This window comes from Vipera berus (assembly GCF_964194415.1).
Source record: "Vipera berus genome assembly, chromosome: 1".
NCBI lineage: Eukaryota > Metazoa > Chordata > Lepidosauria > Squamata > Viperidae > Vipera > Vipera berus.
Genome location: NC_138202.1, coordinates 216775574 through 216788604, shown reverse-complemented (window position 1 = coordinate 216788604; position 13031 = coordinate 216775574). Strand labels below are relative to the sequence as shown.

The 13031-nt window shown below is 48.2% G+C and overlaps 1 protein-coding gene across 1 annotated transcript in view; it reads left to right on the top strand.

Annotated features, from left to right (window-relative positions):
* TRIB2 (tribbles pseudokinase 2) overlaps window positions 1–13031 on the top strand; it is a 34483-nt gene that overhangs the window by 18311 nt on the left and 3141 nt on the right. The gene's annotated exons all lie outside the window — the stretch shown is intronic.

Genomic DNA, 13031 nt, shown 5'->3' with positions numbered 1-13031 from the left:
CATTCATTTTAATTGGGGTTTTTAATAGTACAGGGTTGATTTAATATTTTTTAAATTGGGTTTTAACTTTTGTATGGTCGATTTTTAACTCCCTGTAAACCGCCCTGAGTCCTCAGGGAAAGGGCGGTATATAAATGCAATAAAATAAATAATCGAAGCCAAAAACTGAATTCCCCTCCCCTGGGCACATAGTATCAAAGCACAATTCCATCCTCCAATTAACAGTCATAAATCACATTCCCCAGTTAGCTTGAAGCCCAGGCTTTCTCTCCAGCTCACCAATTCTTTATCAGCTCTGGCTCAATAACCTTGATTCTCACCTTAAGTTTAGTGTTGTTATGTCTGGCTGGACTCTCATTCACACCCCCACTCCCAGCATCATCTAACTCTAAAAGCAAAAGGGGAAAAATGGCTACATTTCTACCTGTTGTCAATTCAAAAACACCCAATGTTAGCAGCGTTGACAAGTACAGGTAGTCGTTGACTTCAAACAGTTTGTTTAGTGACCGTTCAAAGTTACAACGGCACTGAAAAAAGGGACTTATGCCCAGTTTTCACTCTTACCGTCATGGCAGCATCCCCATGGTCACGTGATCAAAATTCAGATCCTTGGCAACTGATTCCTATTTATGACAGTTCCAGGATCCCTGGATCATGGGATCATTTTCTGACGAAGCAAAGTCAGTGGGGAAGCCAGACTCACTTTAACAGCCTAGTGTTGTGATTCAGGGTCAGCCTGTGGGTTCGGCAGTTGGGTCAGATGACTCAGAGGAGGAGGAGGGGGGTGTTGAAGACCTTGCTGAGGGGGTTGAAGACCTTGCTGAGGGGGTTGAAGATCTTGCTGATGAGAGCCCTCAGCCAGGCCCCTCCCACTTGGTCACCACGGAGACCCAGCTGTGTGAGCCTGACAGCGTGGATGAAGATGACCCACAGCTGGCCCTTTTCAAGGACGCCCGACGCAGGAGGCAGTCAATTAGGAGTAGACAGAGGAAGGCAATGGGGCTTCTCGGAAGGAGGCAGAGAGAAGCCACGCCCTGAACTCTATATAAGGGGAATGTGTGGGGAGGGCTGGTTTGCTGAAGGCAACCGCTTGGATAGTTCGTGTTTCTTAAAGCTCCGGTTTCTTGGTTCGTGTCTTGTTTGTTTTTGTAGTAATAAATTTGGCAGGCGTAATTCCAGCCTCTTGCCTTATTGTAAAAGGAGTTGTCCCTGCCTTTTCTGCAGGGCCGGTAGCAGGCTGGTACAGAACACCTTGTTACTAACTTAATAACTGCAGTGACTCACTTAACTGTGGCAAGAAAGGCTGTCAAATGGAGCAAAACTCACTTAACAAATGTCTCAGTTAATGGAAATGTTGGACTCAATTGCAGTCATAAGTCAAGGATTTCCTGTATATAATGAATAATGATGTAGAACTTTACGCCCCCAAAAGTTTTTATTTGGTGCAGCTATGCAGGAAGTTTACGGAACTGTAGCTTCAATTACTTTCTGACAGCACCTCAGAATCCCTGGATATACAGGGCCTTATTGTCATACTTCATTCATTCCTTCATCGTGGTTTTGAATGCTAGAGGAGCTCCTTGATTGCGCTCACCCCAGAAGTTCCAAAAAACCATCTAATTATTTAAAGCCAAATTTTAGCCCCAGATGCTCAGTCTAGGGCCAGCTTGCGGTGAAAATTTTGAAACAAAGATGATAATGGCTCACCCGAGAACAAACCGTGTAAAAAAGATAGGAAGGACCAGTGGCTTTGCAGTTATTTTTGAGCAGCCTCAGAGAGCCTAGTAAGGAGTGAGGGCTTCTGGGATCCATTTCTAATGTGAAAGTTGCTTATGTTACACAGGTAGTCAGTCCTCAGCTCCTTTCTGTAAAGTAACGGAGCCTTTGGAAAAAGGGACAGTGACTGGTCCTCAAAGTTGCAGCTGTTGTAGACATTTGGCCACCGACTTGCATTTATGATGGTTGCAGCCTCTTGTCAGGTGATTGTGATTTGCAACCTTTGAACAAGCATAGTCAGTGTGGGGAAGCCAGATTCACTTAATGACCACATGTTTCACTTAATGACCCTGTGATTTGTTGAACAGCCTTGGCAATTTGCTTAATGACTGCAATAAAATGGTCATAAAATTGGGTCTGGTCCTGTGATGACTTACTTAATGACTGAAATTCCAGTCCCAATTATGGTCATAAGTCAAGGACTGGCTGCACGTTGAACTTTTCTGGCCTTGAGAACTATCCTATTGTATGGAAGCACCATCAAGGAATTTACTAAATCTTCTACCAAGAGGATGGTAACTGGGTCCCTAAAGAGTACTGCTAAGGTATTCCAGGAATGCATATGCTCTACTTAGGTTAACTCAAACCACCTTACAGAAAACAACATTTTTCTAATACCAAGGATTGGGTTTATGGTTGAGCTATGATTTGAATGGGGACTTTCTAGCTCTCATTCTTGTTCTTGGAAATCACGCTGCCTAATTTTGGAGGCTTTGGTGCTGGTTCTGTAAATAAGGTAGAATTCACTTCTGCTCTTTTAAGAACCTATGAAGGATTTTATCATTAATGCAACCTGAATCTTTAAAGAGTTACGCTGGAAAAAATGGGGCAGCAGTGAATATGGGGAATTACTTTTCTTCTCACCCTTTTAACTGTGCAATTTTATCTCCTGTGTTTACAATCCAGGGGTTCAGAAGTGCTGAACCACGCACAACCTTAACCCTCACAGGCTGATTGACCCCCAGGGCCTTCTAATTTATGGCCAGTCCCTTGGAAAGTTATCAACATACTTCGAGTCAGTGACCTATCTTCACAGTGATTCATTTTCATAGAAGCTTTCTATTCCTTGTTAAGGTCTTCCTATTACATGTAGTCCTTTTACAACAGTTCCTTTAGTGACCTTTCAGAGTTAACAATGGCAGCGAAAATGTGACTTATGATCGTTTTTCACTCTTATGACGTTATAGCAGGGGTGTCAAACTCAATTTCATTGAGGGCCGCATCAACATTGTGGTTGCCCTCAAGGGGCCAGGTGGGTATGGCCAGGGTGGGCGTGGCCTACTGGGTGGGCGTGGCTAGAGTGCGTATGGCCTACTGGGTGGGCATGGCCAGCTCTACATCGTTCGCATCAAGGGTGCCTATGGGGGCCTGGGCAGGAGTGGGACAGATCTGAGGGTCTCTGGCAGAAGGAGGGTCTCTGGGCCAGGGCCAAGGCAGTGGGGGCCGTTCCCACACTGTTTCCAGGATGGCTTCGTGGGCCACATGAAACCACTTCGCGGGCCGGATCCGGCCCCCGGGCCTTGTGTTTGACATGTCTGCGTTATAGCATCCCCATGGTCACATGATCAAAATTCAGATGCTTAGCAACTGGTTCATATTTATGACGGCGGCAGGGTCCCTGGGGTCATGTGATCGCCTTTTTATAACCTTCTGACAAGCAAAGTCAATGGGGAAGCCGGATCCACCTAACAGCCGTGTAACTCACTTAACAACTGCAGTGATTTACTTAACCACTGTGGCAAGAAAGGTCGTAAAGTGGGGCAAAATTCACTTAACACATGTCTCACTTAGCAACAGAAATTTTGGGCTCAACTGTGGTCGTAAGTCGAGGGTTACCTGCACTTCTCCCATGATCTCTCTCCTCAAATCGGTGCTTGTACTAATTGAAGTGGGAGCCTAGGAAATTCCACTATGTCTAAGTTGAAACAATTATGTTAAAATATTACTGAGATGTAATAAATCAAAAGTCACACTAACGTTCTAACTGATGGTGCTATCACATCCTTTTTCTGAGATGCTTTTTTTTTTGTGGTTCCCCTTTCACAAAGCAGAGCCTAAGTCAAATATTTTGTCACTCATCAGTCTTCATCCTTGCAGGTACTTCTGTGTAAATGACATGAAGTCCTTCCTGCAGAATTTTCCTGCAAGTCAGAAATTCTTTAAAATCCCCAGATTTTTTTCTGGGCAGAGACTTTAAAAGAACCCATTGTGGGAAATACCTTAAGCTGTGTGCTAATGGTTCATCAGAAATAACTCAGGAGTTCAGATTGAAAGTAGCTGAACTGATCATGTTTCCTTCTATTGCTGAAGAGCCATGTCTGAATGCACTCAAGTAATGAATGTGGCATTGATAAGAATAGTATTGTTTTTCATGGGCTTCCCTGCCGGTTTCTATGGGGACAAAGACGCATTTCCCGTTTGAGTGCTATTTGCTGCCCTCTGATTGCACTTTTGTGGTTTTATTCACCAGTAATGGGAAAGCATTCATAGACAGAATCACTTCCCCTTTTTAAATAGCAATGATTCAAGGCTTGATTGTTTTCTTAAGCATTATACTAATGCAGGGCTCTATCAAGTGATCTGATAAATGCATAATGCTGTCTTTCTAAACGTCTCCACTTTCTGAATTGAAATGATACACTGCAGTTACGCTGGCCTTGGGAAGAAGCTTTGTGTTGTATAGTAAGTTTTATAAGGCAGGTCTTCTCTCGCTGTGAAAGCCCATATTTATCAAATTTTAATGCTGTCGTTCCCATAGCTAGAGTTGGAACAGGAAGACACGAGCAGTTCCTGGAAGTCCAGTTAGACAATTTGTGGTGGCAATAACTAGCTACTTGAAGGGTTGTGTCAGCCCAGCTTATGCCGTAAGCTTGACAATTACCGGCGGCGGTGGCTGCTATACATTTTAACTGTATTACCGGTAACTCTTGATGGCATTCGTCTAACCTGGAAGTTTGGCACAGCTTCCCCAGTTCTTTGCACACCATACATCATTTGGAGAAAGGAGTGAGCTTGCATTTCTTGACAAGCCCTTCTTGAGGAGGGCTGCAGGGATGGGAGATCTCCTGGGAATTCAGGTGCCTTGGGCCAGACTTGGGAAGTTGAAAACGTCTCCTGAAAAAAGACAAGGGCCAAACTCCGCTAAGGAAAAGGCACGGATGCAGTTGCCAGGAATCCAGCTCGATAGGAGGCTGTCTTCATCTTTTCAGGTCAGCAGTGCCCCTTTGCATAAGTAGAGGACATGGGGAGAGACGAGGACCAATCCATTTGACTGGCTTTTGGAGAAGAATCTTATTCTTTCCCATTTCTTTTTCTCTCAAGAGTTGAGTAAATGTTATCTTGTTGCATACCCATTATGAGAAGGTCAAACAAACCAACACTCTGGATTCTGGCTATTAGTTCTGTCTGCATGGTGGGTGTACCTTTTAGCAACAATTACCTTCAATTAATGCAAGGCTTGCTTGAGGCAGGCCTCAATCTTTTCTGGAAACGTGTTTGTTATTATTTGTAATAATGGATGGAGAGTGTGTGTGGGGGGGAGGTGGGGGAGAGAGAGAGAGACTGTACGTGTGTAACACAGATGTTTATTCTTGGTGTATTTGCTTTGGTCTCATCCATTCAGCAGGATGAAAACATGGCTACTGCTCCTTTGCTTCATCCTGCTGGAGATTACAGCAGGACAAGTGGATTAATGCCAGCTGTTGTTCAGTGGTCTAGTTTTAAACAATCTGCTCTCTTCCGAGTGCAGGTCCTTGACTCTTAAATACAGGAGATGATTGCATTGTGTTGTGTTTTTTTCTGTTTTATTTTGCTGGTCCAAATCCAGTTCAAAGGTAGTAAGTAGCTATTCCAGTGTGCATTGTTGAAAGAGGCAGGAATGTAACAAAGGAGCATGTTCTCCGTTCAACAACCCCCACAGTATGTTTGGCATCAGATACCTAGGAGGAAAGGGAAGAGCTGAGAAAAGAGGGAGGGAGCGACATCCAGCAGGATTTTATATCAGAGAATAAAATCAGAAGATTGTAGAGGCCTGGGGAAGTTCTTTTGAAAGGCAACCAAGGCTAAAACAACAAGGGAGAGAGTGACTGCACAGTGTGTTTCTGCCATTCTTTCCAGGCCTTTTACCAGTGGGCACCTTGGGAAATATCTGACTTTTGTTCTGGGTAGTTGAACACATTGCCTTTAACTCGCTGTGTTTTTTTGCTCCCTTTCTCTGTTCCGTGTGTGTGTGTGTGTGTGTGTGTCTGTGTCTGTGTGTTTCTGTGTGTCTTTGTATGTACACGTACATTGTGAAGGGCAGAGCAAGCTGTGTACAGGCAGTCAGTCTTCCACTTAAGACCACAATTGAGCCCAGAATTTCTGTGGCTAAGTGAAACATTAGTTAAGTGAGTATTGCCCCATTTTACGACTTTTCTTGCAACAGTTGTTAAGTGAATCACTGCAGTTGGTAAATTAAGCGGTTGTTAAGTGAAACTGGTTACCCCCATTGACTTTGCTTGTTAGAAGGTCACAAAAGGTGATCACATGTTTTCAGTTTCAGTTTTCAGTTTTATTTGATTTGTATACCGCCCTTCTCCCTAGGGACTCAGGGCGGTTCACAGGGCATATATAAATAACAATACAATACAATACAAAAGTTAAAAAAAAAAAGATTAAATCAATGCCCAGTTAAAAACAGTAATACAATTCTAAAACAACAATTTAAAACCCAAATCCCCCGTCAGGCCAGACCAGCTAATTCAAATAAATGGGTCTTCAGGCCACGACAGAAAGTTCGGAGGTCTGATGCCATCCGGAGCTCCACCGGCAGTTGGTTCCACAGAGCCGGGGCACCCACAGAGAAGGCTCTCCCCCTGGGGGCCGCCAGTCGGCATTCCCTGACTGGAGGCACCCTGAGGAGGCCCTCTCTGTGGGAACGCACAAGGCGGAGGGGAGTTGACGCCGGCAGCAGGTGGTCCCCGAGGTAACCCGGACCCATGCCATGTAAGGATTTAAAGATCATAACCAAGACCTTGAACCTCACCCGGAAGACAACTGGTAACCAATGCAGCTCGCGGAGCAAAGGTGTAACATGGGAGTACCGGGAAACTCCCAAGACAACTCTCGCGGCCGCATTCTGTACCAGTTGGAGCCTCCGAGTGGTCTTCAAGGGAAGCCCCATGTAGAGAGCATTACAGTAGTCAAGGCGAGAGGTCACGAGCGCATGAGTGACCGTGCACAGGGCATCCTGGTCCAGATAGGGCCGCAACTGGCGCACCAGGCGAACCTGGGCGAAAGCCCCCCTAGTCACGGCCACTATATGATCTTCCAGGGTAAGCCGTGAATCTAGGAGGACTCCCAAGTTGCGAGCCCTATCCACGGGGGGTAAGAGCTCACCCCCCATAGAAAGAGATGGAACATTTTGAATGTCCCGGGATGCCGGAATGCACAGCCACTCAGTCTTGTCAGGGTTGAGTTGAAGTCTGTTCCTCCCCATCCAGACCCGAACCGCCTCCAGGCAACGGGACATCACAGCGAGGGCATCACTGGGGTGGTTTGGGGTCGAAAAGAAAAGTTGGGTATCATCGGCATATTGATGATACCCAACTCCAAAACCACGAATGATCTCACCCAGCGGTTTCATATAGATGTTGAACAGGAGAGGCGAGAGAACCGACCCCTGAGGAACTCCACAAACGAGAGACCTAGGGGCCGATCTCTGCCCCCCTGCCAACACCGACTGCGAGCGTCCCAGGAGATAGGAGGAGAACCACTGAAGAACTGTGCCTCCCACTCCCAATCCCCTAAGACGCCGCAGCAAGATACCATGGTCGATGGTATCGAAAGCCGCCGAAAGGTCTAATAGGACTAGGACAGAGGAATATCCCCTGTCCCGAGCCCTCCAGAGATCATTCACCAGAGCGACCAATGCCGTCTCTGTGCTGTACCCGGGCCTGAAACCCGATTGGTAGGGGTCCAGATAATCCGCTTCATCCAGGACCAGAGGGAGCTGATGCGCCACCACACTCTCAACAACCTTCGCAAGAAAGCGAAGGTTGGAGACTGGACGAAAGTTGTTCAAAACAGCCGGGTCCAAGGCAGGCTTCTTGAGGAGAGGTCTCACCACCGCCTCCTTCAAGACGGTGGGGAAATAGCCCTCACTCAAGGAAGCAGATATAACCGCCTGGAGCCAGCCTCGTGTCCTCTCCCTAGCTGCATAAACCAGCCAGGAAGGGCACGGGTCCAACAAACATGTGGAGGAGCTCAGCCTCCCCATAATCCTGTCCACTTCATCAGGGGTCACAGAGTCAAACTCTTCCCAGGTAACGTTGACAAGACCGCCCGTGTCCTGATCGCCTGACTCCGCCCAGTTGGAGTCCAAACTGGTCCGAATCCGAGCGATTTTATCCGACAGATGTTGACTAAATTCCTCGGCACGACCCTGCAAGGGGTCCTCCCTCACCTCCTGATTAAGAAGTGAGCGAGTCACCCTGAACAGGGCGGCCGGGCGATTATCTGCGGACGCGATGAGGGTGGAGAAGTAATTACACCTCGCCACCCTCATCGCTGCGAGATAAGACCTAATATAGGTTCTTAACCGCAACCGGTCGGGTTCGGATCGGCTAGACCTCCAACAGCTCTCTAGGCCCCGTTTCCGACGCTTCATCTCCCGGAGCTCCGCGGAGAACCATGGAGCTCGCTGGGATCTGCGCCGGGTCAGGGGCCGCAAGGGTACAACCCGGTCAAGTGCCTCAGTGGCTGCCCTTTCCCAGGCTTCCACTAAGGCATCCGCCGAGCTGTGAGCAATGGAGGCAGGTGGGGACCCCAGCGCCTCTTGGAATCTATCAGGATCCATTAAGCGTCTGGGGCGGTACCATCTAATTGGTTCCGTGTCCCCACGGCGGGGGGTGGCAAAGCGGAAGACCAGCCGCAGGAGATGATGATCGGTCCATGACAGGGGCATAATAAATGGAGAGCCCCCACCAAGATCATCCAACCACCGTCTAGATAAAAAAATCAGGTCAAGGGTGTGGCCTCCCTCATGAGTTGGTTCTGAAATTACTTGCGTCAGGTCCATGGCCGTCATGGAAGCCATGAACTCCCGAGCTAGCTCCGATGAACCTCCCAGGGATGGTAGATTGAAGTCTCCCAAAACTATAAGTTTGGGAAACTCAACCACCAAACCCGAGAGGATATCGAGCAGCTCGGGCAGGGCTGCCGCTGTGCGACTAGGCGAAATGTACACCAGCAGCAAGCCCAACTGCGCCCCAGAACCAAATCTCACAAAGAGAGACTCACACCCGACTATCTGAGAAACGGTGGACTCCCGCGGACATAAGGTCTCCCTAATGGTAACCGCCACTCCCCCACCCCTACCATGAGCTCGTGGCCGGTGTAGCACCCGGAAGCCTGGTGGGCAGAGGTCAACCAAAGGGACCCCACCCTCTGGGCCCAACCAGGTCTCCGTGATGCAAGCCAGGTCCGCATGCTCACCCTCAACTAAATCCCTAACGAGGGGAGCTTTGTTAACCACGGACCTGGCGTTCAGGTACACCAGCCGGAGCTCAGGGGGCTGAACATCCTCGCTCCCGGGATCTCGGGGAAGAAGCAGAGGGTCGGAGCGCCTCACCGCTTGCAAGTAGCGGAGACGGCCCTCCCGGTAGCGATACGGCCCCCTGTCTATCCGCCTGCTGCCATTCCCCGTCGTGGGAATAGATAATCCCACGACCCGCTCATGAGCCCCGGCGACAACGCCACCCCGTTCTCCCCCCGTGCAGTCAGACCCAAGTCTGGCCTGAACCATGGTTGATTGGCCACCCCCCTTAGCCAGACAACCCCTATCTCCCACCCCACTCCCTAGCCCTATAAAAAATTTTGATAAAAAGATAATCAGAGGCTTTCTAGATTTACATTGATAGCCCCTGCCCCTGCCCAGCCATCTCTCAGAGACCCAAAACTCGGGCCCGTCATCGAGGTTAGAAATGTTTAAGGAGGCGGGTCGCACCCAGGAGAGGGGGGCACCCCTGAGGGCGTACAAGTCCGTGCTCGTATACTGCCGCATGAGTCTAAAAAAGTCCAGTCAGTCCAGGATAGGCATCCCTTAATTGTCCATGGGAGGATTGAACATAAAGACAGATGACTGGATCCCCACCCAACTTCACTGCCACTCAGTTGGGTGCCCCCAGAGACAGGCCGCTCTCCGCCCTCTCACGACGGGTTGAGACTCCGTTCCTGGGGGTGGACCAGGTATCCTCTGGGTAGGCAAACCCCATAGAGCTCCCACCTCTATGAGGTTGCAAATGGAAAAGTCCAGCCACTCTCCCACCGTGGCCGAAACCCAGGTGTGTCGAAAATCCAAAGGGAGAGGGGGGAGGGTAGGCAGGCAGATGGTAAAAAGTGTGTCCAAGGCAAAGAGGGAAGGCAGGCCAAAGTAAAAAGATAGTCTGAACCACCGGCGTCACTGCAAAAACAGTTCGAAGATGATACAAGATGCAGGAGCCCCATGTCATCCTTGCTCCGGTAAGATAACCCCCGGTCGTCCTCTTCGCCACCAAAGCGGTCCGAAGACGCCGTCGCCATAAGAGGCGACCTGAAGCAAGGGTAAAAATCAGCCATCGCCGCCGAGATGAATAATAGCCGCCCTCTCCACCGCCAGAGCGGCCCGAGGGCGACACCACTACCGAAGCGGGCCAAGGCGGCTTGGGGCCACATGGGAGTCCCGCCGCCGGCGAAAGGGTCAAAAGCCCAAAAAAGGCACCAAAGCCAGCAGCCGGTCCCCGCAGACGAGGCAACAATCTCAGAAACGCCGGTAAAGCTAGCAACGGCCCTGAGGCAAGCTGGTAAGTTCCCAAGCGTCCGGAGCATGCCGTCGTCGCCGTCGCCGCCAAACTCGGGCCGCCGCCACCGCCGCTATCAACCGCCGAGCGCGGCCCAAAGACTCCTCGCACAGGCTGCAACCCGCGCCGAGGCCAACGCCCACGCCGTCGCCGCCATCATCACCGCCGCCACCTGGACAGCCTCACAGGCCTGCTCCTCACCGACGGGCGTCCTCCTCGTCAGCCCGAGCCGGCCCGAGAACACCAGAGTGGCCCGGACGGCCCGAAAGCAGCAGGGAGCGTCACGCCAGACACGAGCAGCCCAGACGCTCCGGGGAAGGTAAAAGGTAAAAAACAGCGGGAAGAGGCAGCCGGCGGGCAGCAGGGGCAGCAGCCAGCAGCCGGTCGTTCGAAAAACACAAGTCCAAATAGACCACTGCCGGCTTCGTCAGTCTTCGCGTTGCCGCTCTGCCACTCTGCTTCGTCAGTCTTCGTGTTGCCGCTCTGCCACTCACCAAAAAGCCCCAATCCCATCTCAGCAAGCCATAAGGCTGTGAGGGGCTCCCAAGGGACGCCTATCAGCTGGAACTGGAGCTGGAGTTCGCGGAGCTCAGCCGAGCACGTCCGCCATCTTGGGCATGCGTAGGAAACATGTCCTCTGGGCACTGCAACTTTTGGGTTTTATTACTGTTTTTAATGTATTTTAACTTATTGTTTTAAGGTATTGGGCACTTTGTTTAATTTTTTCTTAATTTTTGTATTCTTGTATTGGTATTTATTGCCCTGTTCACCGCCCTGAGTCCTTCGGGAGAAGGGCAGTATACAAATAAAATAATAATAATAATAATAATAATAATAATAATTATTATTATTATTATTATTATTATTATTATTATTATTATTATTATTATTATCTGTCATAATGTCGATTGGTGGCCCCCAGGGGGAGATCCTTCTCTGTGGGCGCCCCGGAGCTATGGAATCAGCTACCGGTTGAGCTCCGGACGGCGCCCGATCTTCGCTCCTTTCGCCACGAGCTAAAAACATACTTTTTTGAACAAGCTGGCCTGGCCTGATGGGGGACTGGGGGGGTTGTTATTGTTATTTTATTGGGGTTTTAAGATGTATTAATTGTTTTTAGTATATGGGCATGTATTTAATTATTTTTTAACTTTTGTAATCCTGTATTTTTATTCTTGCCCTGTTCACCGCCCTGAGTCCTTCGGGAGAAGGGCGGTATAGAAATATTATTAAATTAAATTAAATAAATATGCCAAGCATCTGAATTTTGATCATGTGACCATGGGGATGTAAGTGTGAGAAAAACAGTCATAAGTCACTTTTTTTTAGTGGAGTTGTAACTTTGAACAGTCATTAAATGAACTGTTGTATGTTTTTTTTTCTGGAAAGTTTTTCTCTGTAGCCCCAAGATGGATCTGGTCTGTTTTCCAACTCACTTTTATTTTTTGTTGATTTTTCCCACCATGCAAAATTTGGTCCTTTCCTAATCAATTGTTTCTGATGGACTGACAGAATTCTAAGCCCCTTTACCTGATTTCTTTCCAACAATCCGTTCAGGAGAAGGGGAAGGGAATAGTGTGCTGTGGTTTCCGGTATTGTTTCGTGCAATAATAGGCAATTCATTGTTGGTGACAGTGTTAAAGGTTAATTGGTATTTAATGAAAGGGACGTGTATAAGCAATCCAGAAGTTGCCATTGGGAAAATAGATTTATAATACATCTCTACATGTTTAATGGGATGTGTGACTTCATTTAAGTCAACGGATATGCTAAGGGTTATCCAGCTTCTATACCTTTTAGGGATATTTTATTTTCTCGGGGCTAGTAGTAATGGTTATATTCCCAAAGAACTGATGTTCAAGATTGAAATCAGCTGTAATAAAGTTGGCTTGATTTAGTGTAGTAGTACAGTTTTTGCAGATACTGAGCTCATGCACTTGGATTTTATGAGACCATCATTCTCAGGGACCAAGAGCTGCTTACTGATTTCTCAAGCAGGGGAAAAGCTCTAACTCAGTTATAAAGCACATGCTTTGCTTGCAAAAACTGCCAGATGTTATGCTTGACATCTCAGAGTTAGCTTATGTGCAACCCAGCAGAATGACTGACTGTCACCTACTACTGACAGTATTAAGTAGGTAGAGTAACCTGGCCTATATGATTTGACTGAGAGAGAGAGAGAGAGAGAGAGAGAGAGAGGGAGGTACATCTCTATCTTTAAAATTAAAATGTAAGGCACATTTTTAACCATATGCCGGTGGTGGGTCAAATAAATTTGTTTCAGGAAAAGACCCAGTTCATGTGTGCTCATAGTAGGCAGTCAGCTTTCCTTGTGCATTTATCTGAATGGATAATTCAGGGTGGGACTTCGGGCTATGCTAGAGATGGCTTAGATTTGCAGGTTTTCCATCTATTATTTGGAAATAGCTGGCCAGAGTT